General features: G+C 39.6%; 1 long non-coding RNA gene across 1 annotated transcript; it reads right to left on the reverse strand.

The window, feature by feature from the left end:
* Window positions 1–85: 85 nt before the first annotated feature.
* LOC149246396 (uncharacterized) lies at window positions 86–27,614 on the reverse strand. Its single transcript, XR_016265560.1, has 4 exons — window positions 27,469–27,614; window positions 26,934–27,328; window positions 26,640–26,806; window positions 86–106 (listed from the first exon to the last, which is right to left on the reverse strand). It is a non-coding gene; the product is annotated as an uncharacterized LOC149246396 (long non-coding RNA).
* Window positions 27,615–27,854: the final 240 nt, after the last annotated feature.

The raw sequence follows: 27,854 nt of genomic DNA on the forward strand, positions 1-27,854 counted from the left end.
GCTTTTTGCGGCTCAGGGACTAGCAGATCTTCCTCCACTTGCCCACTATTTATATACACCTTCTGCGGCACAGTCAAGAGTAGATCTTCCTCCACTTGTCCATTATCTATATACAAAGAAAATACACCCTTCCATCAAAAAAAATATGGTGGCAAAAATGATCAGATAAAACTTTATCTATCGGACACGTTGTTCGGTTTACCACATTAAAGATAATATTTGTTCCGTTTGCCTCAAAACACTAAAATACATTTATTGGTTGGTAAATTAATAAATTTATTTATTTATCATCCATTTTGTTTAAAGTTGGATAGAGATTTATTGGATTTCCATGTATGAGTTGAGTAGCCCGTATACTGAAATTGAAATAAATGAATGAAGCATTTTCAGATGTTGAAGTGATTTATGTATTTAAAAATATAATTTTATTAATTAAAAAATATAAATTTATAAAAAATTAAATTAATTAATTAAAAAATATAAAAAATAATTAACCACATCAATTTAAATTATTCACATTTTTGTTTTTAATTATGATGCAGGAGTGTTTTTCTTTAAGTCAACTTTTTTTATTAGATTTCAGGGTTTTATTTATCACACAAGTTGGTTCTTTAAAGGAGTGGATTTGTTTAATTTAATATGTTTTTTTATATTTCTAGAATTATTGTACATAAATGATTAAAATAATGATTGATGTAATCTCTTCTCTTTATATTAAGAGTATATAAAGATCTTCAATACATAATCTCTTCTCTGAATGAGAGATCTGGAGAGTATTTTGGAGAGTTGGAGAGATTTAGGAGTTAGTTGGATTTTTAGAAGATTTTGATGACCTAGGGAGGCTAGATTTAGAGATTGTTAAAAGAATTGTAATGTAAACTAACTTTGGTTCACGATCCTCTTTTTGCATATAATTTGTAGACAAATTATTCATCATAAAGAGAAATAGGAAGAGATCTCAGAAAAAGCTAGAGAGGCATAGAGGCTAAGAGTGGCTTTAAGGCATAGAGGGCCAAATGATGTAAATTCAAGCCAAGGGTCCTTTAATTATGTGTATATAGTATGGAATTACTCTATTTTGAGTACAATTGAAGTATGAGTCTTTGCTTATTATTGGATGTCACGTAATTGTTTATAAATCTTGAATATGTACGAATGCACAATCATCTAATATTGCAGGTGTGGATAAAGCTCACTAGGTATCTGTAGGTATATATATACATATTATTGGCATATTGTAGTAGCACAGTAGGAGCATAGTGATAATAAGCTTAGGAGAGATAGTGTTGATTGTTGATCAACATATGATTAATGATCCATTAGTGGAGGCTATGGGAATCTTCTGAAAGTATCCAGCATCGGCAAAGAGAGAGAGAGAGAGACCACGTTGGAAGAACGAGATTGAACCGAAGGAGCCAAAGATCATAAATTAAGCTAAAGGAAAAATTTGAGGCATAGAGGTGAAACACACTTAGTTTTTTAAGTTTGGATGGAAACCCATTAGATAATAGTCAAGGAATGACAATTGATGGAACCGGGAGATGGAACAAGAGCATCGCACCGGAAGGTCGGAAGCCCATAAGGGCTTATGAATTATAATCATTAAAACTTGTTGGGCACTAGGGATCGTTATCTAATGAAGTGGAAGTTGATGGGGATTTTCGAGTTCCCATGTTCCATTAGAGCCCAAAGGAGTTCATAATTAAGTGTCAGGCATTGAGTAGTGCTGATAGGAAAAATCATAAAAGTGTTGATAGGCAGAGAATTCAACCAAGTGGTGACAAGCGAAGGTTCCACAAAATTACAGTTCAAGCCAGCAGGACCCACACTCAGAAGCTACAGGTCAGGAAGATTTGGAGAGCTGAAACCGAGTATAAGCGTGAAAAGGCCCAACACTTAGCCAATTTATCTTTCCGAGTGAAGTTCATTAGTTGTGGGAGCAGGGGCCATCTATTGACAAAACCTCATAACAAAAATCTATCCCAGAGAACCTGGAACGACGGAATCCCATAAGTTCTTTTATTCAAGTGCCGGGGACTAGGGGACCGTCAAGTGACCAAAATAAATACTTTCCGTTACTTGGATCTATTAAGCGACGGAAATTGTGGGGTCATTAAGGAGATTCAACGTGTTAGCAAGGTTATGATAGAGTAGAGATAGTGTGAAGTGGACCATACCTAAAATCTCGTAACATCTACAAGCCCATAAGTTTTCGTAATCAAGAGTTGGGGCTCTGGGCAGTGGGATATATGTATAAAGGTCGCACCTTATCATTGTAGCGGGCCACATTTATAAGAAGCCAAGGCTTATATTAAAGAAAGCTTGACTCCAGGGGCTATTCAAAATAAAAGGAAAGGTTGGAATGACAAAATTAATAAAAGCTTCAAGAGGGTAAAAGAAGCACTAAAAGGGAAAGATTGTAAATAAATTCTTTACACCTGGGGGTTATATATGACGAGAATTGAACTCGGTGGTTTTGGTACAATTCTTTCGGCTCCTCCCATTGTATTAGTAAAGGGATTTATATCCCAATAAAGTTGATTTCATAGAGCTGAAGGAAGCGCTTTTTCGCCAGAGTAGGATTGGGCATTGTGGGTAAGTAGACTCAATTTTTGGGCTTGCATCAAATGGTATCAGAGATTGAATACTCTAAAAATACTAAAGTACATAAAATAGAAAGTGTAGTTGCAGCATAATCAAATTTGGAGGAATCTGAAGAAAGTAAATTGGTTTGTTCTACAATTTATATTTGTGCTTGAAGATTGAGGACCACGGGGTAAATCTTGAAAGAGGAGCGCTTAAATTTTGGAAGAAGAGGGAGAAAAATGTTATGAGTCAAGGATATTGAAGAACTACAGTAGTGGAGGCAAATCTCGCACATACAGAGCTCTCAAAAAGGGAAACAGAGTAAGTTTATATCACAATTTGTTTTGTTTATATTTTACATTAAGTTCAAGTTTGAGAGATGTTTTGAAGCTTTCTTTTAAGAAAGGAAGGATAGGTAGTAGTTAGAGCAAGCTTGCATTATGATGCAATAGTGTGGAGACATATTAGGGAGATGAAAGCAATGATATACTTTTGGAAGAGAATTGGTTCAAAGGAGTGGACCAACAAGAAGATTATTGAGGACCTTGGTACATATCTTATAATGTTTTATTTTGTGTTAAATCTGGTCATAAAGAACTGTGGTTGCAGGTTGGAATAGACATTAGGAAGAAAGCCAGTGATGTTGTAAAAAGAAGGGGAAACTGTGGTTGCAGGTTGGAATAGACATTAGGAAGAAATCCAGTAATGTTGTTAAAAGAAGAGGAAACAATAGACTCTCAGAAGAAAGAGGAATCATGACAAAACCCAGCAAGGATATGAAGTAAGGGCAGTAAAGGAGAAGAGAGAAGTAAGTAGGGGAAATTGAAACAAGTTGTTGTAGTGTCTACAACCACCCTCCAAAATTTTGGCATGCATCCAATTTCAGACCCTCCTTTGAGAGTTTGACTTGATGACTACACGCACACGGGTTCACTCCGTGAGCTCATGTGAGTTTTCACATCCAAATTGCTTGATCATGCCACCCAAGCTTTTTCATGTTGATGTCACTCTCATGTTTGCGACCGAGTTTTGTTCATACTCAAGGTCTTTGCTACATGTGTACATGTCGTGTTCACTATGAAAACATCTGTCACACTAACACACAAAGTCACATACACTATCACGCAAGTGTCGTCATGGTCAACCAACGATCAATCCCAAGTGTTTCACTTGTCGCTCACACTGTCGATCAATCATGTTGAGCAAGTGTGTCTGGATGGTTTGAGTTGTCTCGTTGTCTAGTCATGTAAGTGTGTGTTTGCAAGATCACATGTGCATATTTCACTCGTTCACACACTTAGTCACTTTGTTGAAGTTCTGATGACCGGATTCCCCTCTGATAACCAGACCATCATCCCGCCATCAACTCAATAGACTTTCACCCAGAACAGTGCAGAAGCACCAAGCAATCCATTTCAAGGTTCGCTGCCCACAAACAGATCAATCAACTTTCATGCTGGTCAACTAGAGATTTGACCCAGCAGCCACTCCGGCACTGACTCCCTTAAAAATTGCACAGAGGAAGTAAACCTTGCTTGCTCTGCTCACTAAGAAAACTACGCACACAGGCCGACCAGACACCAAGTGCTAGTCCTTGTCTCCCTCAAAAATCACGCATTTTTTCCAGTTAGCCCTCCAGCCAGTCGACTCGATGCTCACCCAGAAAAATGCACAGTTTTCATGAGTAAGTCCTCTGCTGCCCAACAGTCCGCTCAGCTCAAAAACTACACAGGGGTGATCAGCAGGCCAGTCTCCCAGCATCAGTGCAGTTTTTCCCACCAGCAGCTCTCGGCAGCCAACTGCCAGTTCCCCTTAGGAAGTGCACAGTTTTTGCTGCCAAGCTCCAACAGCTAACTGCCAATTCCCTCCAGGAATTGCGCAATTTTTGCTACCAAGATCTAATAGCTGACTGCCATTTTCCTCCAGGAACTATGTAGTTTTTGCTGCCCAGCTCCCGACAGCAGACTGCCAGTTCCCCTTAGAATTGCCCAGTTTTTGCTGCTAGTGACCCAGCAGCCCGCTGCCAGTTCCCTCAAGGAAATGTGCAGTTTTTACTGCCAGACTCCTGCTGCCCGCTCCTTTTAGAAATTACATAGATTTTGCCTACCCAACCTTCCCATAGCCCGAACTATTCCTCTCAAAAACTACGCAGTTTTGTCCTCCAGCTGAGCCAGACCCTACGGACAGTCACTGTCAATTTAGATTGCCCATCTCTATCACCTAGTGACTTATGCGCAATTTTCATTAGTAGTGTCCAGAGCCTCTATCCCAACTCGCAACCTTGTCTCCTCTCTCGGTCACCTACATCCAAAATTATCATGCATCATGGTAGAATAGTAGGCTTATGTATTTGATGTCGTCTCATCGTGAGTGACTGTAGATATAGGTACACAAACAAACATGGCATGACGATGGATGGGATGAACAAAGGGAGCACATGCAGAAGGAGATGTTTGCCAACGGACGAACAAATGATGCATACAAAGAGATGTGCTAGCAAACGGATCATCATGCAAAGATGTGTTTGTGGACGGATGGATGAGCAAACATGCAAGATGTGTTCACGGAGGGACGGACGGATGAGCATGCACCTTTCACGAACAAACAAACCTGTCAAGCTTACCAACATACAAGCACAGAGAAATGTTTGAATGCAACATCAAGCGAACCAACAACCGTCAAAAACTCCGCGCACTTTGCCTTGCGGAGGCGAAGTTGTGACACACCATGAGGACATCCATCACCCGACAACACTGTAGCTGAACATGCACACCAGCAATAGCACAAATGTACTAGCATTATCATGTCGGGTCCTTTCATGAGTCATGCCGTCCACATCTCTACTGCGGGCCATATTGTCAATCATTGTAATGTAACATGGAAGTCCAAGAGACCCACTTGTTGTATGAAGAGTCATGTAAAGTCGAAAATTCATGGAATTAAACAGTCATGAGGGTAGTCAAACAGCCACAAGGGCCAGTTTCACCCTTGACTATAAATACCCCCTCATTTGTACATGCAAAGGACTTTTCACCTCAGCTTCTCTCACATAGCCTTGAGAGTCTGTAATCTTTTCTTTGAGGAGTAAGTAGTGGCTCCAATGCCCTGCCCACGGGGTTAGCAATGTATGGTGTAACGATGTGTCTTGAAACTTTTTCTTAATTTAGAAGCCTGCTAACAGGGCAGCACGTTTTCATGCATGTATTATAACTGTTTTAAGACTAATCTTGAACACTTGTAATGAATGTTTCTTTAACCTGTGTTTAATACTTGAACTCATTCACTTGTTGTAATACATATATGTTAATGAAAATGTGTTGTATATGTTGTTAACATTGTCTCTCCCATGTTGGTTACCTCCCCGGACATAAATCAAACCTTTCACATAAAACTTGCTATAACAACCATTGCACTCGTGTGGACTCATCCATTGAGTGTTGTACGTGTTATCTTCCCTTGTGTGTTATGACTATCGCATCCGTGTGGACTTTTCTTCTGGAAGCTTTGCACATCTTGTTGTGTTGTGTGTTCCTAACAGAGTTGGGGCTTCCTCCCAACTGACTTGGGACTCACTCCCACCCTCTCCCTCTACAGTGAAAGAACCATTGTCACAAGTGACACTAGCAATCACCAGGCACATGAACCTCACTTCTCGAAGACAAAGCATACCTCTCCTATGCTAACAAGCAAGAGTTGAGGAAAATATTTAAGATAATGGAATCGGGCCATAATATCGGATGGGACTCCCACACCAAATGGTGTGAGTTCTTGTTGGGATTTCATACTGAGGTGATCCCATGAATGTTGGCGGGTCTAGCACCATCAACATTTTTGGCGCTAGAAGGAGGATAGCCAGTTGTATATGGATAAATGTCCTCTCACACTCACTCATCAACCATCTGGTAAAGGTAGTAACTGACACTCCCTTCTCACCTCCCAGGACTGAACATGAAATTCCATATTATCAACTTCACTCCGTCCGTCCCAACACTCACCAGTTCATGAAAGCAAGCGGACTGATCCCAAGCATAGAGCATCTTCCATATGCATCAAGGAAGCCAAAAGCCACTCCCATAGGGGTTGTTGTATCATTAGTGGAAGAAGCAGTTCTTACCACCCTTTAAGGTTTGGCAGAAGCTATTAAATATGGAGAGGAACCTTCGGTCTTTCGACAAGGGGAACGAGACACCCTTGTGATCTTGGGATCAGACTCTAGTACATGAGACAGAGGGAAGGCAATGGAGGATGTGGAGGTGGAGACGAACCAACAAAGTCAGAGTCGAAACCATCATATTCTGAAAGAGAGGAGGACGATGAAGAGGAAGAAGAGACAACTGACAAAAATCTGGAATGGATGACTTAGGGACCATTGGCTCTCCAAGCTGTTTTGCACAAGATTTCAAAGCAAACGAAGATAATGAACATTAAGTTCAACCCTAACAACATGGTCAAGGTAGAAGACCATTTGGACAACTTCTACCTGCATTTGCAGACCCTTGAGGTACAACATGACAGCGTAGCATGTATATTGTTTCCATGTACCTTAGATGGTCACGCAGCTACATGGTATCACAACCTTCCACCAAACTCCATACAAAACTGGGGTGCATTCAAACACATGTTCCTTGAAAAGTTTGTTGATGACAAGACCTCAGCTCTGTTACTGAAAGAACTGGGAAGCCTGAAGATGGAGTGGAAAGAAAAGGTAAAAAACTTCAATCAGAGGTTCACAAGAATATTGAACAAATTTGCAGCGGACACTAAATGTCATGACTCCATCACTATTGATTACTACACGTATGCATTGCCGACCAGCATTGCGCAGTTCATCAAGCGAGCTGCAAAACCAATACTCTTGGAAAACTGTGAAGAGGCTATTGTTGTTGAGAAATACCTATGCCTGATTGGAGTCATCAAGGATGATGAACCAACAAAGGACTCCAAAGACACAAACATGAAGTCCCAAGTGATGGCGAGCAAGGGCAGAGACAAGGAAGTAAATGATATTCAAACCCTCACTCGCCTCATCAAGAACTTGACAACATAAGTGTCCAAGCTTAAACAACATAAAACAGACACATCTGCAAGCATCCATCTGCCCAAACAGAGACAGGGAAGTATCTCCTCAGGCAACAACTGGTACACTCCAAAAACTATGTAGAACTCTGTGTTCCATGTTGAATAGTGCACAAATCCCAAGTTTTGTTCATTCCACGAAGAACATCACCTCGAGAAATTTTGTTCAGACTGGAAGCGAGTCGCAAACTTGGTATGCAATCATACATTTTATGTAGAAAACGGTATGCAGGAACAATCAGAAGACACTGGTAATGACCAAGGTAGTGCACCTGATGAAGCATCAAGTTCTGGGCATGTGGTGAACGCATATCAATGCTCGCAAGAAATATCGAACACGAACACCGAGAAGCAGTCCCCCAAAGAAAAATGACCGTTACAATATTAGGAGTAAAGGGGCTCCCCCTACACTTGGGGAAGTACAAGAAAATATGAGACTATTGATGAGGAAGGATGATCCACTAGCCGCCCCAAAGCAGAAAACACAAAACAAGTTTAGGAAGATAGTGGCATACAAGAGTATGGTCATGAGCACCAAACTGCAAAACACTCTGCCGGACAACATGAACAACATTTCTACCTCGGACACCTCAGTGAGCCTACCACCTTTGGACTACAACATTGTAGATGACAAGAAGAAAACTCAAGAGAACATCATTTTGTTCAAGTTAGCTAAGATTCAGAGTCAGTGAGACATCTTGCTACGCACATTGGGACAGACGATAACGGACAACACAACCTCTACTAGCAAGGGAGAAAGCACACCTCCCGGATCACTTTCCACTGTGCTCAACACACTCCAGATGGAAGAAGTGAACTCAGGTTGCCCTCCATTCCTACTTTCATTTTAATTTTTCAACGGTAATGTTCACAACTTCTTGGTTGATTCCGGCACAGCGGCCAATGTCATGTTGCTCTCCATTGCTAAAAATACCAATACATAATGGAGCGAGACATCTGTGCAAATCATCTAACCTGATCGTACATCGATACCAACCATTGGTGAACTTCGAGACATGATCATCCGACTGTCTCATGACAATCGAGTCCAGCAATGCATCAACATAGTTGTTTTGGACATACTGGAAGCATATAGTCAACTACTCCGCAGAGACTGGTCTAGCAAGTTGAACGGATATTTTGCTACACACTGGTCACACATGTGTCTTTCGTACAAGGGAGAATGCAACCAAGTACGGGTGTTATCCAAGAGGTATATGAAGTAAAATGTCACTCCACTTAACGGTGAGAATGAACCGTTGGCCTTCACAGAACTCATGTTTGGCAACTGCCTCCTGGAAAGAGTGTTGGGAGTTATCCTACACGGCCAGCTCCAACCCCACTAGACACATAGTTGGGACTCCTTCTTTTCCCAAATGATGGTAATGAAACATGTACAGTGCATTGTACCAATAGTAGAAATAGCAATAGCAACAGTAGTAGCAGCAGTATTAGCACGTCAAACGATATGTGTACAGACAAGTTGTGGACCATGTACTTTGACGGATCAAAGACACAGGACAACTCAAGAGCCGGGTGTGCCTTGATTGACCCATACAACAGAAAGCATCTACTTTCAAGTCACTTGGAGTCCCAATTCACGAAAAACATTGCTGAGTATGAAACACTCATGTTGGGCTTGCAAAAAGCCACAGCCTCAACGTGGTCGTGCTCAAAGTGGTAGGTGATTCAGAGATAGTGGTACGGTAGGTATGCAACACCATTCACTGTTTGTCACCACATCTCAAAAGTTACCAGAAATAGGTATGACGGCTAATCTCTAACTTCCAAGGATTTAACATCATTGATGTACCACGTACGCGTAATGTAGCTGCCAATGCTCTGGCTAACGCAGCTTCAAGAATGTCACCAATTATGAATAGATTTACCATTGAAATTTTGTACAAACCATCTATCCCAGATAACATAACTAATTTATTCGTGTTTAATGATGATTAATAGATACTGCATTTCATGGCCAACGCTGACGTCTTCAAAGATGTAGCGATAGACGATGACAAGTGCGAGCGCTCTCTACAAGAAAAAGTTGGTAACAAGAAAGGCCACCTTATCAGAAAAGGTGTGGCAAAATTGGAAAAGCTTTATGACTTGCAAGAATGTTTTCATGGGCCGAGGAATAGCAAGACCCAGAGTTCCACCATGATGCATGAATTGATCAACCTAGGAATAGAACAAGCTTCGGATTTCATCAATATCGGTACATGTTGTACACAGTAAGAGCGGTAAGCCTTTGTCCACTTTCTCAAACAGTATCGAGATGTGTTCATGTGGACGTATGATGATCTGAAAACCTATGACACACAGATCATCCAACACATAATTCTGATCAAAGAAGGGGTCAAGACATATCAACAAAAGCTAAGAAAAGTACACCCATCTAAGAAAAGTACACCCATCACTTCAACCCCTCATACAAAAAGAGCTTACGAAGTTGTTGGATGCAGGGATCATATACAAATTCCATGTGGGTTTCAAACCTTGTTCCTCTACGTAAGAAGTTCAGGGAAATATGCTTGTGTGTTGATTTCTGGAATGTGAATCGCGCCTTGGACAAAGACAACTACCCTGTGTCATCTATGGACCACATTCTACAAACAATCTCTGGGGCACAAATGTTTTCCCTTCTCGATATTTTTTCAAGATATAATCAAGTTCTGGTAGTAGAAGCTGACAGACTTAAGAGTACCTTCCATACCAAGTGGAGTACGTTCGCTTACAGAAGAACGCCATCTGGGCTCGTAAACGCAGGCACAACATTTCAACGCGCCATTGACATCACTTTTCATGGACTCATCGGACCGAGCGTAGTGGTATACCTCGACGACATGATTGTGTTCTCAAGAAGACTTGAGGACCACATACGCCATCTGAAGAAAATATTTGAGCGATGCCGGAGATACGAGATTTCCTTGAATCTCAAAAAGAGCATATTTGCAGTATATGAGGGAATTGTTTCCAAAAGAGGGATCAAGGTGGATCTGGACCGGGTTCAGACTATTACACAGATCCCTCACCCAACTAACAAGAAATATATGCAGTCCTTGTTGATAGTCAAGCCTGTGCAGGACATGATCAAGAAAGATGCAGTCTATAGTTGGGTTAAGAAGGAAAAGTATGCATCCACCCGGATTAAGCAGGCTATTGCAGAAGTGCTTGCAATCTACAACCCATGTTAGAAAATTATATATATTACAGATCAATGGAACACAAAATATTGCAGAAATATGAACATAGAAAACTCATAAAACAAGAGAGACACAGATATACTTGGTTCACCCAGTTTGGGCTATGTCCATAGAGAAACAATTAGTCCTTCTTTTATTATATTATCCAACAAACTGAAGAGATACAACCTACAGCAGATCCGATGTAGCTCCCTCTTCGCTCTTAATCTCCTCTCTCTTCCTCACTCAGAATACAGATATACATAGACGCAATACAATTCCCTCATATATAGTGAGGGGTTGCCTTCTAGGGCAAAAACCCTAAATTAAACATAACTTCTACCGTCAGATCATCTGCCTAATGAACAGCCTAGATTGACTAGAAATTACTAGACTTTTGCAAGGCAATTTTACATCTATTTTTAGCTTCGGGGGCGCTACCACCAAACCCCCGTCAGGGGACCGTTGGCCCCTGGACCCCCCAACCAGGGGGGATTGGCCCCCCCGAACCCCCGCGGGGAGGACAAGTCCCCCCCTCACCCCCTGGCGTGGAAGGGTTTACAGTGTTCCTGGGTTATATATCCAGCTGAGACCTTTGAATACAAAAGATAATCAGGTTCCACACCCAATAATCTCCCACTTGGAGACTGATTATAGCAACTCCACCGCTATTTCATTTGCTAGATAATGACTCCACTTTGGACCTGGTTGTTTCTCATCTTCTTCATCATACTTGAAGACCAATTGAAACTAAGCAGATTCTCAGTTTCTCCCTGGTTACAACTTTTGTTAGCATATCTGTAGGATTCTGGCTAGTGTGTATCTTTTCCAGCTTTAACTGTCCATCTTCCAATGTTGACCGTATCAAATGGTACTTAAGCTATATATGTTTAGTCTTGGAATGAAATGAAGAGTTCTTTTCAAGATTTATGGCACTCTGGCTGTCACTGTATAACCTGCCCAACTCTTGCTTCTTACCCAATTCATCCAGAAACCTTTGTAACCAAATCATTTCTTTACTAGCCTCTATAGCAGCAACATACTCTGCTTCTGTTGTTGAAAGTGCAACAACACTTTGGATTTTTTAAACCCAACTGACAACTGTTCCACCTACAGTAAATACATATCATGTAGTGCTCCTCCTATTATCTCTGTCACCTGCCATATCTCCATCAACATATCCCTGTAGAGCAATGTTTGAACCACCAAAGCATAATGCTTGATTTGTGGTACCTCTCAAATACCTAGGTTTCCACTTCACCGCCATCCAATGTTCTTTTCCTGGATTGTTCATGTACCTGCTTACAACTCCCACTGCATGTGCAATATCAGGCCTTGTGCAGACCATTGCATACATTAAGCTTCCAACTGCTGATGCATATGGAACTTTAGACATATGAGCCATTTCTTCCTGAGTCTTGGGACACGCCTCCTTACTTAATTTGAAATGGCTAGCCAAAGGTATACTAACTAGTTTTGCATTTTGCATATTAAACCTTTTCAACACCTTTTCTATGTACTCACTTTGAGACAATGTTAATTTGCGATTCTTCCTATCTCTAGTTATTCTCATACCAAGGATTTGTTTTGCAGCACCCAAATCCTTCATTGCAAATGAGTTTGCCAATTTTCTTTTGAGCACCTCAATTTCCTGCATGTTAGAACCTACAACAAGCATGTCATCTACATACAATAACAATATAATATAGCTACCATCATTTTGCCTTTTGAGATAAACACAATGATCAGAGTGACACCTAGTATAACCTTGTTCAGACATAAACCTGCCAAATTTTAGATACCACTACCTTGGAGCCTGCTTTAAGCCATACAAGCTCTTCCTCAACCCACACACTAGTTTCTCCTTCCCTTTTACCTCATATCCTTGTGGTTGCTGCATATATATCTCTTCCTCCAAATCCCCATGGAGAAAGGTTGTCTTTACATCTAACTACTCAAGATGCAAACCTTCAGCTGCTACTAGACTTAGAATAGTTCTGATTGAAGTCATTTTCACAATAAGAAAAAATATCTCATCAAAGTCTATACCCTTTTTCTGTGCAAACCCTTTCACCACAATTCTAGCTTTATACCTTTTTCGACCTCCATCTTCTTCCTTCAACTTGTAAACCCATTTATTCTGCAATGTTGTTTTACCTGCAGGCAACCTGACTAAGTCCCAAGTCTGGTTATGTGCTAAGGAGTCCATCTCTTCTTTCATGGCTTGCTCCCACTTCTCCCTAGTTTCTACCTGCACTACTTCTTCATAACATGGTTCACCAAAATCAGTCAACAATACATAATATAATGAAGGAGAGTATCATTCAGGGGGTCTACTTGTCCTAGTAGATCTTCTAACACCACTTTTAGGTGTTTGAAGTGCTTGTTTTTGTTGTGGTTGTTGTTTTGGCTATTAATCATTATGATTTTCAGGCACCATCACTTTTCTTGTGATATCGTTAAGCACTGTGTATTCTTTGTTTCCTTTTTCCTGTTTCTTTTCTTGCAACTGATCCTTATACAAAACCTTTTCATTGAATATTACATCTCTGCTCCTAATAATTTTGTGTTTTTCATAATCATATAAGCGATAACTAAAATCATTAACACCATATCCAATAAAGGTACATTTCTTTGATTTTGCCTCATGCATTGTTCTATTTTCTTTGTTAATGTGGACAAAGGCTTCACAACCAAAAGTCTTTAAAAAGGAGTAGTTTACCTTTTTACCTGTCCATGCCTCCTCTGGAATACCACCATCCAAGGAACTTGAAGGCCCTCTATTTATTAGATAAACAGTAGTATCTACAACATCTGCCCAAAATTGTAAAGGAAATCCTGCATGCAATCTCGTGCACCTTGCATGATCCATGATTGTCCTGTTCATCCTTTTGGACACACCATTTTCTTGTGGTGTTCCTGGAACTGTCTTCTCTCTACTAATTCCATTCTCTGAACAGTACCTATCAAACTCTTTGCTGCAATATTCACCTCCATTGTCTGATCTGAGACACTTCAACCTTTTTCCTGTCTCATTTTCAACCAAAGCTTTCCATTCCTTAAAAGTATCAAATACATCAGATTTATTTTGAATACAATAAATCCAGTTTTTTCTGGTTGCATCATCAATAAAAGTAACATAATAATGAGAGCCACCAAGAGATGATCCCTAAGAAGGTCCCCACACATCTGTATGCACAAGCTCTAATTTTTCGCTCTTCTTTTCTTTCCCAACTCTAAGGAATTTGACTCTCTTCTGTTTTCCATAAACACAATTCTCATAGAATTTTAAATTAACATGCTTCAAACTGGCAACAAATTTCTTGAGTGAAGAATCTGCATCTCCTTCTCACTCATATGCCCGAGCCTACGATGCCACAATTCCGTATCTTCTCCTGTAGAGGTTAAAGCATTAACAGAATTAGAAATACCATTGCATAAGTACAATGTACCAACCTTTTCTCCTTTCGCTATTACCAGGGATCCTTTAGTGACCTTCCAGGTTTTATGTGTGAAATTAGTTACGAAACCTTCACCTCCCAACTGCCCTGTTGAAATCAAATTTTTCTTCAAATCTGGAAGATGCCTTACCTCCTTCAATAGCCATTGATTTCGATTCTATTGTTTTATGAAAACTATACCCATTCCAATGATTTTACAAGGGTTTATAATCACCCAATCGAACCTGTCCAAAATCTCCTTGAACATAATCATGAAAATGTTTCTTATTAGGTGTGGCATGGAATGAGGCCCCTGAATCTACCACCCAGGCATCAATAATATTTTCTAGTGAAAGAATCAAAGCATTTTGCAACACATCACCTATTACATTCTCGTCATGATTAGTTTCTTGTTGCGCATCTCCTCCTTTTCCCTTCCGAGACTTGCAGTCTTTCTTTAGGTGTCCTTTTTTCCCACCTTTCCAGCACACTATCCCTGATCTGGACTTGGATCTGCCTTTTCTTGACTTACTGGATATCGTGGGCTCTTTCCTCTTTCCATTTTTCTTCCCCTAGTCTTTGCAGTCAAAACATTACTTGATGTCTCACCAGAGCTTTTCCGTCGCATTTCCTCGCTATGGATTGCACCGACAACATCATCAAACTTTAAAATACTAGATCCAGAGATAGAGTTACTAATGGCCATAACTAAACAATTCCAACTTTCTAGAAATGAGCACAGAAATAACAGAGCCCTAACTTCATCATCAAAAGTTACCCCTACAGAACTTAACTGACTTGTAACTGTATTAAAATCATTTAAATGGTCTACAACAGATCCACCTTCTGACATCTTCATATTAAAGAAATTCTTCATAAGAAATACCTTATTTGAGGCCAAGGCTTTTTCATATAGTTTGGCCAATGTCAACATTAAACCCTCTGTTGTCGTTTCCTTTGAAATATTAAACGCTATTGATGCCGCTAGGCACAACCATATTATTCCAAGTGCCTTTTTGTCGAGAATATTCCATTTTATGTCTGTCATACTCGTCGGCTTCTTTGTCTTTCCACTCAATGGCAGGTACATATTTCTCTAATACAGATAATCTTCCATCTGCATCTTCCACAGCAGGTAGTTTTAGTCATTGAATTTTTCAACCCTAAACCTACCATCTTCCACCATTGCTCCCGCTCAAATTAGGAACCCTTCTCTCCTGTGAGTTTATCAGCCAAATAGACCTTCGGCTCTGATACCAGTAGTTATAAAATTATATATATTACAAAGCAATGGAACAAATAAAATATTGCAGAAATATAAACACAGAAAACTCATAAAACAAGAGAGACACAGATATACGTGGTTCACCCAATTCAGGCTACGTCCATGGAGAAACATCCAGTCCTTCTTTTATTATATTATCCAGCAAACTGAAGAGATACAACCTACAACAAATCCGTTGTAACTCCCTCTTCGCTCTCAATCTCCTCTCTCTTCCTCACTCAGAATATAGATATACATAGACATAATACAATTCCCTCATATATAGTGAGGGGTTTCCTTCTAGGGAAAAGAACCCTAAATTAAACATAACTTCTACCGTCAGATCATCCACCTCATGAATGGCCCAGATTGACTAGAAATTACCAGACTTTTACAAGGCAATTTTATATCTATTTTTAGCTTCGGGGGCGCTTCCCCCGAACCCTCACAGGGGGGACAAGTCCCCCCCGCGTGGAGGGGTGTACATTCTTCCTGGGGTATACATTCGGCTGAGATCTTTGAATACAAAAGATAATCAGGTTCCGCACCCAACAACCTAGACTTCAAGAAGTATTTCCTACTATACACCTTTGCCTCCAATAATTCACTTGTTGTAGTACTCACTTAGAAGGACAAGATGAACAATGAATGCCCAATCTCCTTCATGAGCGCAAGCATGCAGGGACCAAAACTCAATTACCCTATCATTGACAAGAAAGCATATGTGGTTTCCAAGGTGGTGAAACACTTTAGGCCCTACTTGCTAAAGAACCACTACAGAGTCTTCGTCCCTCACCCAACAGTCCACACATTGCTTGTACAAAAAGAACTGGGGGAACGACGTGAAAACTGGATGATAGGCTTGCAAGAGTATGATCTTGAAATCAAGCCAGTTCACACGATCAAAAGACATGGGCTCTGCCGACTTGTAGCTGAAGTAGTACATGCACAAAAGAGTGAAGAAGAGCTTGTCAGATGGGAGAAGTAAATTGAGATGTATGATATAAGGCGAGTAACACCCACTGAAGACAAAACCTCTTAGTACACAGATGTGCGCCAATACCTTGAGCACAACACCGTGCTCTCTCACTTTTCCATAATACAGAAGAGGGAATTGTGCCTCAAATTCTTAGCATATCAGTCGGTGCACAGAGTACCTTATAGGAAGCACAAAAACAATTTTTTTCTCAGGTGCCTGGAGGCACATGAATCAGAGAAGGTACTACAATATCTGCATGATGGACCCATCGAGGGTCACTTTGTAGGAAACACCACTGCACACAAAGTTATGCAAGTCAGTTTCTACTGGCCCACATTATTCAAGGATGCACATGCTCATGTTCGCAAGTGCCCGGTCTGTCAATGATGCGCCAACAAGACACGAAGATCACCAGTCCCACTGCACCCTGTTGCAATTTCTGACCCATTCTAATAGTGGGGCCTAGACATCATTGGGGAAATCTTCCCACATTCGTCAAAGCGACACCGCTACATTCTAACAACAACTGATTACTTCATGCGGTGGATAGAAGCAGTTCCATTCAAACAAGTGAACGATCATGAGGTCATCATTTTCCTCCAGCAGAACATCATCTCATGCTTTGGCATACCAGTATCACTTGTATTTGATACTGCAACGTACTTTTTGTCTTTGAAACTTTATGATTTTGCATTACAGAATGGTATTGTGCTCAAAAGCTTATCTAACTACCACCCGCAAGGAAACGATCTAGCAGAATCCACGAATAAAAACCTCATTCACATAATCAAAAAGACAGTTTTCTTTGAGTAGCGCAACTGGGATACCACCCTGACAAATGCATTATGGGTTCACCGTGTAACATCAAAACCCTCTCTGAATACCTCACTGTACTTCCTGTTTTATGGTAAAGAATCCATCCTTCTACCCAATATCTACTTGCCTGCGCTTCAGCTTTCCTAAGAATCCCAAGGCAAGCCTTGTCAGCTAGTTCAGCGTAGGATGGATGCTCTGCATAATCTTTAGGAAGAAATGATGAAAGAAAAAGAAAAATTCACACTCCACTACAACTGTATCAAGAGATGGTTCGATAAGAAGTCTGTAGGGAAAGCTAACTTCGGTGTTGGTGACTTGGTTCTTAAATGGGATAAGTCCCATGAAGACAAAGGCAAACATATGAAGTTCCAGTCCCTGTGGATTGGTCCGTACACAGTCCATGAGAAGCTTGGCTCACACATGTACCATCTGCAATCACTTGGCGGAAGGATTAACAAACTTCCTGTCAACGACCAAGATCTCAAACACTACTTTCAGTAGGTCGGGCTACGCCCCGTGCCATGTACATAGTCTGCTTGTTTCATGTTTTTTTCATTTTGTTTGCTTTGCTTACTATCTTTGTTTTTATTTGGTTTGTTCTGCTTACTATTTTTGTTTACATTTGTTTTGTTTGCTTGATACCTTACTATTTTTGTTTCCAAAAATAAATGTTGCCAACTACAACGTTCTGGCTTTTGAATGAGTATGTGGCTGAGATTTGAAGAGACTTGTGACACTGCAGCACTTGGGCAGTCTTGTGTCCATCTTCTATGTGCTTGGTTCTAACCTTCGGCCGATGAAGTCTTGATGGAAAATACGAGTCGTCTGCAAGGGAAGTCTTGGTCCAACCATGAACATGTGTCCACACCGGGAAGCCTCATGTCTGCACTCAACTTTCTGCTCTCTGTGTTAAATCTTATCTAACTAGTAGAAACAGAGAAGTGGAAAAGCTAAATGAGCAAACCTATGTTAGAGGTCTTAAATGATTCATTGAAGGAACAAACTTTTCTTCTCTCAATAATTCGAGATCCCACTTCCACCCCAAAAATAAATAAGTGCCTATGCACACTCCCCTTGAAAAAAATACAAAGGCGAAAGAAAAGAAAGGCTTTCTGCGCAGAGAGGTGAAGCATGCAACTCCACGGGGCACTGACCAAGCTCGCTAGCAGTGGAGAAATGTGTGTGTTCCTGCGTGACTCCGTCGGGGTACTGTCCAGGATGCTAGCAGTGGAGCAACACCAAAGATGAAAACGTATACTCTGAAATCTTCAACTTGCGAGCTAAACTGCCCTTCCCTATTTCGAAACACTGTGATCAAGTTGAACTTTTGATTGTGTTTGACTGAGTTGGAAAAAGGTGAACGATGTATGTCCATGGGGTAAGTAGGGAATCCAAAGTAACCCGCATAGCGATTTAACACTCCCTGAAATGCCAAGGCCCTGTGCTATCAATGAACCAAAACAGAGAAGTTGGAGTTCTACCAGTGTGTCGTCAACTGTTGTAGCGGCTACAACCACCCTCCAAAATTTTGGCCTGCATCCTATTTCGGAGCCTCCTTTGAGATTTTTACTTGATGACTACATGCACTCAAGTTCACTCCGTGAGCTCATGTCAATTTTCGCACCCACCTTGCTTGATCATTCCATCCAAGCTTTTGCATGTTGATGTCACTGTCATGCTTACGACCGAGTTCTAGTTATACTCAAGGTCTTCGCTTCGTGTGTACATGTTGTGTTCACTATGAATACATCTGTCGCACTCACACAAGAAGTCACATACATTGTCACGCAAGCGTCATCACGGTCAACCAATGATCAATCCCAAGTGTCACACTTGTCGCTCACACCGTCGATTAGACATGTTCAGCATGTTTGTCTAGATGGTTTGAGTCGTCTCGTCGTTTAGTCATGTGTGGGTTTGCAATATCACGTGTGAATCTTTCACTCATTCACACACTTAGTCACTTTGTTGAAGTTCTGACAACCGGATTCCCCTCTGACAATTGGACCATCACCCTACCATCGAATGTCATCCAGAACAATGCAAAAGCACCAAGCAAGCCATTTTAAGTTGTGTTGCCCGCAAGCAAATCAATCAACGTTCACGCTAGTCAACCGGAGAGTTTGACCTAGCAACCACTCTAGGATTGACTCCCCTTAAAAATTGTGGAGAGGCTGCAAATCTTGCCCACTCCACTCATTGAGAAAACTATGCATACATACCAAACGGACACCAAGTTCCTATCCCTGTCTCCCTAAAAAATTGTGCAATTTTTACAGTGATCCCTCCAACCAGTTGACTGGTTACTCACCCAAAAAACTGTGCAATTTTCATGAGAAATCCCTTTGCTACCCAGCAGTCTTCTTAGCTCAAAAACTACACAAGGGTGATCAGCAGGCTAGCCTCCCAGCATCAGTGTAGTTTTTCAAGCTAAAAGCTCCCGGCAACCGACTGCCAGTTTCCCTCAGGAACTGCGCAGTTTTTGCTACGAAGCTCCAACAGTTGACTGCAGTTCCCTCTAGGAACTACACAATTTTTGTTGCCAAACTATAGCAACTGATTTCCAGATCCCTCCAAGAACTGCACAGTTTTTGCTTCCTAGCTCCCGTCAGCTGACTGCTAGTTCCCCTTAGGAATTGCCTAGTTTTTGCTGCTAGTGACCCAACAACGAACTGTCAGTTCCCTCGAGGAACTAGATAGTTTTTGTTGCCAAGCTCCCCTTGCCCACTCCTTCTAGAAATTATGCATATTTTCCTGCCCCTCCTTCCCGCAACGCAGACTATTCCTCTAAAAAACTACGAAATTTTGTCTTCCAACTGATGCAGATCACAAGGACAGTCACTGTTGATCTGGATTGCCCATCTCCATCACCCAATGATTGTTGCACAGTTTTCATCAGCAATGTCCGGAGCCTCCATCGCATTTCGCAACCTTGTATCCTCTCTTGGTCGCTTGCATCTGAAATGATCATGCATCATGGTAGACTAGGAGGTTTATTGATTTGATGTTGTCTCATCATGAATGACTACAGATACAGGTACACAAATAAATATGGCGCGATGATGGATGGGATGAACAAAGGGAGCACATGGAGAAGGACATGTTCGCCAACATAAGAACAAAAGATGCATGCAAAGAGATGTGCTAATGAATGAATGATCATGCAAATATGTGTTCACAGATGGACGGATGAGCAAACATGCAAGATGTATTCACGGATGGACGAACATGCACCTTTCGCAAACAGATGAACCTGTTAAGATTACCAACATACAAGCAATGATAAATGTGTGAATGCAACATCAAGCAAACCGATGACAATCAAAGACTCTGCGCACTTTGCCATGTGGAGGTGAAGTTGTGACACACCATGAGGACATCCATCACTTAGTCACACTGCAACTCAACATGCACACCAACATCATCACGAATGTACTAGCATTGTCATGCCGGGTCTTGTCATGAGTCATGTCGTCCACATCTCAACTGTGGGCCATACTATCAATCAATGTAATGTAATGTGGAAGTCCAAGAGACCCACTTGTTGTATGAAGAGTCATGTAAAGTCAAAAAGTCATGGAAGTCAAACAATCATGAGGGTAGTCAAACAACCACAAGGGTCAGTTTCACCCTTGGCTATAAATACCCCCTCATTTGTACATGTAAAGGAATTTTCACCTCATTAGTGATGTATGGTGTAACGATGTGTCGTAGAACTTTCGCTTAATTCAAAAGCCTGCTAATAGGCCAACACGTTTTGACACATGCATTGTAACTCTTATAAGACTAATCTTGAACACTTGTAATGCATGTTTCTTTAACCTATATTTAACACTTGAACTCATTCACTTGTTTTAATACATATATGTTAGTGAAAATGTGTTGTATATGTTGTTAACAATGTCTCGGCCATGTTGGTTACCTCCCTAGACATCAGACATACCTTTCACATAAAACTTTCTATAACAACCATTGCACTCGTGCGGAATCATCCACTGAGTGTTGTACGTGTTATCTTCCCTTGTGTGTTGTGACTTCTACATCCATGTGGATTGTTCTTCCAAAAGTTGTGCACGTCCTATTGTGTTGTGTGTTCCTAACAGAATTTGGGGTTCCTCCCAACTGGCTTGGTACTCACTCCCACCCTCTCCCTCTAGAGTGAAAGAACCATTGTCACAAGTGACATTAGTACACAGGCAAACCTCACTTCTCGAAGATAAAGTAGACCAATCTCCTGTGTTGACAAGCAAGAGTTGAGGAAAATCTTTAAAATAATGGTAACCGGGCCATCATACCAAATGGGATTCCTACACCAAACGGTATGAGGTCTAGTTGGGACTTCATAACAAGGTGATCCCCTGAATGTTGGCAGGTCTAGCATCGGCAACACAACATAATAGCTTTTGAAGCTGAGGAGAAAACATGCTCTAGAGAAGGAGAAGAAGTTCTACTGCAAAGAACCAGAAGAAGGAAGACTTCCAAAAAGTAACAGTTGGGTAAAAGTTGTCAATGAAGGTAATTCCATAGTGAGCGTGGGTAGAATTGCTTGGATAAAGAGTGGAAGAAGTTCCAGAGAAGGAACCAGAGATACCAAAAGGCTAGGCACAGGAGGAATCTTAGTGAGGTATTGATAGCAGGTACAAGACTTGCTACGAGAAGAAGGCTTGTTGCACCTCACAGAGGAACAATATAAGTTTACAAGAATAAGAAACAAAAGGTAAAATGACTATTGGTGGTCATATGATGGGTTCAGGAAAGGGTCACAATCAATAAGAAAGGAATGCCAAAGCAGCTAGCATAGGGAGGATGAGTGAAGAAGAGTGCAAGAGAGAGATGATGGAACTGAACGAAGAATTTGATCATTTGAGACAACTATTACAAGACCAGGGATATGGTTCGATGATGAGACATAAGAAAGTGAGATGGACTATATTATAAAAAGAGTTGAGGCAAAGAGTGCATGTTAAAGTGAGAAAACAACTACAAGCAGTTGAGTATAATTTGATTGTTTGTGGACGAGGCTTCTATGTTGCTGAAGGATAAGCCATAGATGTGGAGGAAATATTTCTTGATAATTTTGTGAACTACTAGATTAGTTCAAACCAACATAAGGATGTGTTGACTAAGGCATCAACCGAGGCTGAGGAACCTTATGCTTTTAAACCTAATGATTTGTGTGTGTATGCAGGTAATGGACAACATTCAGCTGACATATTTTTGCAGGTTGATGAAAAAATGAGGCTATTGGAGGAGATGGATGAGATCAAGGAATTACTAATTGAGCGAATTTTTGCAGATGTTAGAGATGGACAATTATTGAAAACTTCTATAGAATATGATAATGATAATGTTGGAACAAAAGGAACCAATTCCATCACTAAAGAATCAAAGTTGAAAATTAGTGTGGGAAATAATTTTGCAGCAAAGCTCAGATTTTTAGAGGATTGGTTGGAAAATCCAAGTCCAACAAAAGAAGGAAGTGCAAACAAAACAAGTTCCAATAATTTTAAGGAATATAAGGTGAAAGTACTGCAACAAAAAATGAGGAATAACAACAATAAAGTTCAACAAGAAAGAAACAAAGAGTCACAAAGTATGAACCAGCCTGAAGATCAATTAGACATGGAGATTGAAGAGATAAGGACGTTGATGTTGAAATAACCTCATCATAAGAGGTGTTTAAGGCAAAGGAAATTAAGGGACAACATATTTCAGATGATGGAGCAAGATTACATCAACAAAGAAGGAGGAGAACTACAACATAAAGTATGGAAGCCTGAGGGATGAAGAAGACAACAGTGGAGTAATGACATAACAAAGAGAAGGACCAACTGCAGAACAAAGTTTGGGATTTAGGAAAGCATAATTTCACCAACACATGGTTAGGAGACCATGATTTTTTTTCACCTTGGGAGTATGATGCAGGAGCATCTTACCCTCAAGTCAGTACTCCTTTTGAATAGACCTAGGCATTTCATTTACCACAAGAGTTGATTTCCTAAATGAGTGGATTTGTTTAATTTAAGGTGTTGTCCTATATTTCTAGAATAGTTGTACATAAGTGATTATAGTGAGGATTGATGTAATCATATCTTCTCTAAATGAGAGATCTTGAGAGTATTTTGGAGAGTTAAAGAGATTTAGGAGTTAGTTGGATTTTTGGAGGATTTTGAGGATCTAGAGAGGCTAGATTTACAGATTGTTGATGGAATTGTGGATCTGAACTAACTATGGTTCATGATTCCCTTTTCGTATATAATTTGTAGAAAAATTATTTATCATAAGGAGGAATAGGAAGAGATCCAAGAAAAAGCTAGAGAGGCATAGAGGCCAAAAGTGGCTTTAAGGCTTAAAGGGCCAAATGATGTAAATTCAGACCAAGGGTATTTTAATTGTGTGTATATAATATGGAATTATGTCATTTCAATTACAATTGAAGTACGAGTCTTTGCTTATTAATGGATACCGCATAATTTCTTATACATCATGAATATGTATGAAAACACAATCATCTAATATTGTAGGTGTGGATGAACCTTAAGAGGGATTTGTAGGTATATATATACATATTATTGCCAGATTGGAGCAGCGCAGAAGGACCGTAGTGATAATAAGCTCAGGAGATATAGCGTTGATTGTTGATCAACGTAAGGTCAATGATCCATTAATGGAGGCTACATGAGTCTTATGAAAGTATCCAGTATCAACACGGAGAGAGAAAGAGAGACCAATATGGAAGAACGAGACTAAACCAGAGGAGTCAGAGATCATAAATTAAGCTAGAGGCAAAAGTTGAGGCATCGAGGCGAAACACACTTAGTTTTTGAAGTTTGGATAGAAGCTCGTTAGATAACAACACTGGGGAACAACAATTGATGGATCTAAGAGACGGAACAAGAGCGTCAGGCTGGAAGGTCAAAAGCTCGTAAGGGCTTATGAATTATAATTATCAAAACTTGTCAGGCACCATGGATCATTAACTAACATTGTGGCAATTAACAAGGATTTTCTAGTTGCCCTATTTTATTAGAGCCCAAAGGAATTCATAATTAAGTGTCAGGTATTGAGTGGGGCCAATAGGTGAAATCATAAAAGTGGCAATAGACAGATAACTCAACCACGTGGCAACAAGCAAAGGTTCCACAAAATTGGAGTTCGAGCCAGCGGGACCCAAACCCGAAAGTCGCAAGACAGGAAGATTTGGAGAGTCGAAATCGAGTATAAGCCTGAAAATGTGCAACACTTAGCCAATTTCGCTTTCCAAGTGAAGTTTGCCAGTTGTGGGAGCAGGGGTTGTCTATTAACGAAACCCCGTAGCATAAATTTGGATTAGACAACCCAAAACGGTGAATTCGGGTAAGTTATTTTAATTGAGCACCAAGGACCAAGGACCGTCAAGTGACAACAACGAAAATACTTTATGTTCCTCGGATCTATTAAGCGACGAAGATTATGGGGTCCTCAAGGAGAGTGAGTGTGTTTGCGAGGTTACGATAGAGGAAACACGGTGTGGAGTGGACCATACCTGGAATCTTGGAACACCCAGAAGCCCGAAAGTTTTTGTAATCAAAAGTTGGGCTCTATGTAGGAGGTTATATGTATAAAATTTGTGCCTTATCATTCTATTGGATCACATCTATAAGTGGCCAATGTTTATATTAAATAAGGCTTGACTCCGAGGGCTATTCAAAATAAAAGGAAAGGTTGGAAAAACAGAATTAATAAAAGCGCTGAGAGGGTAAAAGAGGGGCTAAAAGGATGAGACTGTAAATAAAGTCTTTCCACCTAGCGGGTATATATGATAGGACTTGAACTCTGTGGTTTTAGTACAACTATTTCGGCTCCTCCCACTGTGTTATTAAATGGATTTATATCCCCATAAAGTTGATTTTGCAGGGCTGAAGGAAGCGCTTTTAGGACCAGGAACTGTGGGTAAGGAGGATCAAATTTTGGGCTTGCATCAAATTATTATATTTAATTTAGCTTTTACATTAAATTGATTTTTTTATAAAATAAACAATTATTGTAATTTTTTAAATAGAGGGATTTTCTTTTAAAATAAAGTTTTCTAGTATAAATAATTATTATTTAATTTTCCATGGGTATTGGGGTTTTCGCACTCCTAGATGTTAAGTTACCGGCTCCCACCCTATTTAGGTGTTATTCTTGAACATGACCATGATGTAGCCACCAATACCTAACTTTTATATATATATATATATATAGAGAGAGAGAGAGAGAGAGAGAGAGAGAGAGAGAGTGTGTTATTCTTGAACATGACCATGATGTAGCCACCAATGCCTAACTGATATATATATATATATATATATATATATATATATATATATATATATATATATATATAGTTTTCACATTGGTAAATTCACTTCCTTTTAACAAGTTCTTGAATTTATTTATTTAATTTGACTTTGCAATAATTTGATAGACCTCTCTAAAAATATATTTACAAAAGTTTCATTCTCAAAAACATTTTAACAAAATACTCTACTTTAACTTAAAAACATTCTAACAAAATACACTTTTAAATAAAAAAATTCATTTTACAATTTCAAAAATATTAAAATAATTGTTTTGCAAAAGATTCTCCACAAATGTTGTAATGTAATGTTTTTTTAAATATTTTGACTCTATCAAATTACATAAAAAATAAAATTAAGATTAAAAATATATATATATAATAAATATTAATTATAATTTTCAATAAAACATTTTGGCAACATCAAATTAAAACTAAAATAAAAAGTAAAAAGTTAATGATTATATTTATAATAATAATAACAATTATAATTATAAGTATGTAATTGATTATGATAGTGAGTTGTATTTGGGTACTTTGTTTCTTCTAGTCAAGATGGCAATTTGTTTTTGAACCTGTGGCTTTTTGTTATTTTAGTCAAATGTTTTTCATAGTAGGAATGAGGCTGGTGGTATGATTTTGAATAGCTCTCAAAGATGCATCATTTATAAGAATTAATAGAAACTTAGGAATTACTAAAAAAATATTAATAAATTAATTAATAATTAAACCAACCTGATTTTAACTTCAAATTTACAACTCTTGAATAGGGATCAAATCCCTTTTCACTGTAAACAGATTTGTAACTCAAGAAATTTGAATAAAGATAAAATCTCTTTTCACTCTAAAAAAAAATTGTAACTCAATAAATTTAATCCTTCTCAAAATCTAAATCTAAATCCAAATCAGATGCATATTTAATATTATTCATAAAGAAACTTCGAAATTAAATAAATTAACTTGGTAGTATATTTACCAGCACAGGGAGGGTATTATTTCGAAAGAGGGGACCTCTCCTGATGCTCGATGAGATTGAAACCACGAAAAGCAATTTCGGTATTAATTTTCATATACATGGCATTTAACTTCTGTCTGATGTTACTCAGAGCTCCTTCGAATTCTAATGGTGACGTTGAGAAGAATCTGCAATCAAATAATGAAAACACTTATTTCCTATCTTTGGGTATTAACCATGGCCTTTGTCTGCATTTGACCTGTACTATACACATAGGCTGGTAGATAAGATTAACTACGGAATGTTGAGTATTACCTTGTAAAGGCAGAACAGCCAGTCTGAGTAGAGCACACGAGCGCGCCTTCAATTATCAATGATGTAGCTTCTTGCATTACATCCTGCATTCCCTCGGCGCTTTCTCTCAATCCTTTTAGAACAATGGCAAGATCATACATTTCTTTTATAAGATGTCAACACTTTTCTCTGTTGGTGATACTAGCATCTAATCTTTCCAAAGTATGGGCAACCATAAGAGGTGCAATAGTAGCAAAATTTACCCTTCCTACCTGCTTTAGCAGTGCTTTAACAAGTCCATGTATATCCTTTATCCACGGGTCAGTTCCAAATGACACGATCTCCTTTAATTTCTGCAAGCCTGGAAAGTCGGGCCAAGGAAAATGACCTAGAATCGATGCTTCTTGATGATTTCCCTAAGAAAATGCAAGAAATGAAATATATTCAAATCAGATACCTGACTATAATGATAATCTTATCTAATTATACAATTCGTATTCTCCTTGTAATATAATTCGCATTTAATATCAGATGGATATGACAGATTGTTATCTACCTTCTCTCGTAGTTTCAGAAGCTCAGACATGTGCTTCATAAGGTCATCGAGAATGAAATCCTCGACTTTATCAATATATTTACATATGTTGCTAATGAGATCGGATTTGGATTTGGTTGGTCCATTGGAAGAATAGGAGGAGGATGGAGCTTCATTACACCGGGGGCTCCTAAAATATTTAGATTGACATCGAAATCTTCTGATGTCTTTGGAAGATCAGATGAAGCCTCATCGTACAAGCTGACATCAACATTTTTTCCCTTCGATTTCATTGAAACATTCAAAGATCCAGAGAAGGGAGCTTCATCATGGGAAGCTTCTAGAAGAGGTTGAGAAAAGGGATCACTCTCTGCACAATCACAATCACCATTCAACATTAGTATTAT

The sequence above is a fragment of the Pinus tabuliformis genome, chromosome 7 (genome assembly GCF_031772625.1).
Source record: "Pinus tabuliformis cultivar Carrire ecotype Pingquan chromosome 7, CPIR1, whole genome shotgun sequence".
Classification (NCBI taxonomy): Eukaryota; Viridiplantae; Streptophyta; class Pinopsida; order Pinales; family Pinaceae; genus Pinus; species Pinus tabuliformis.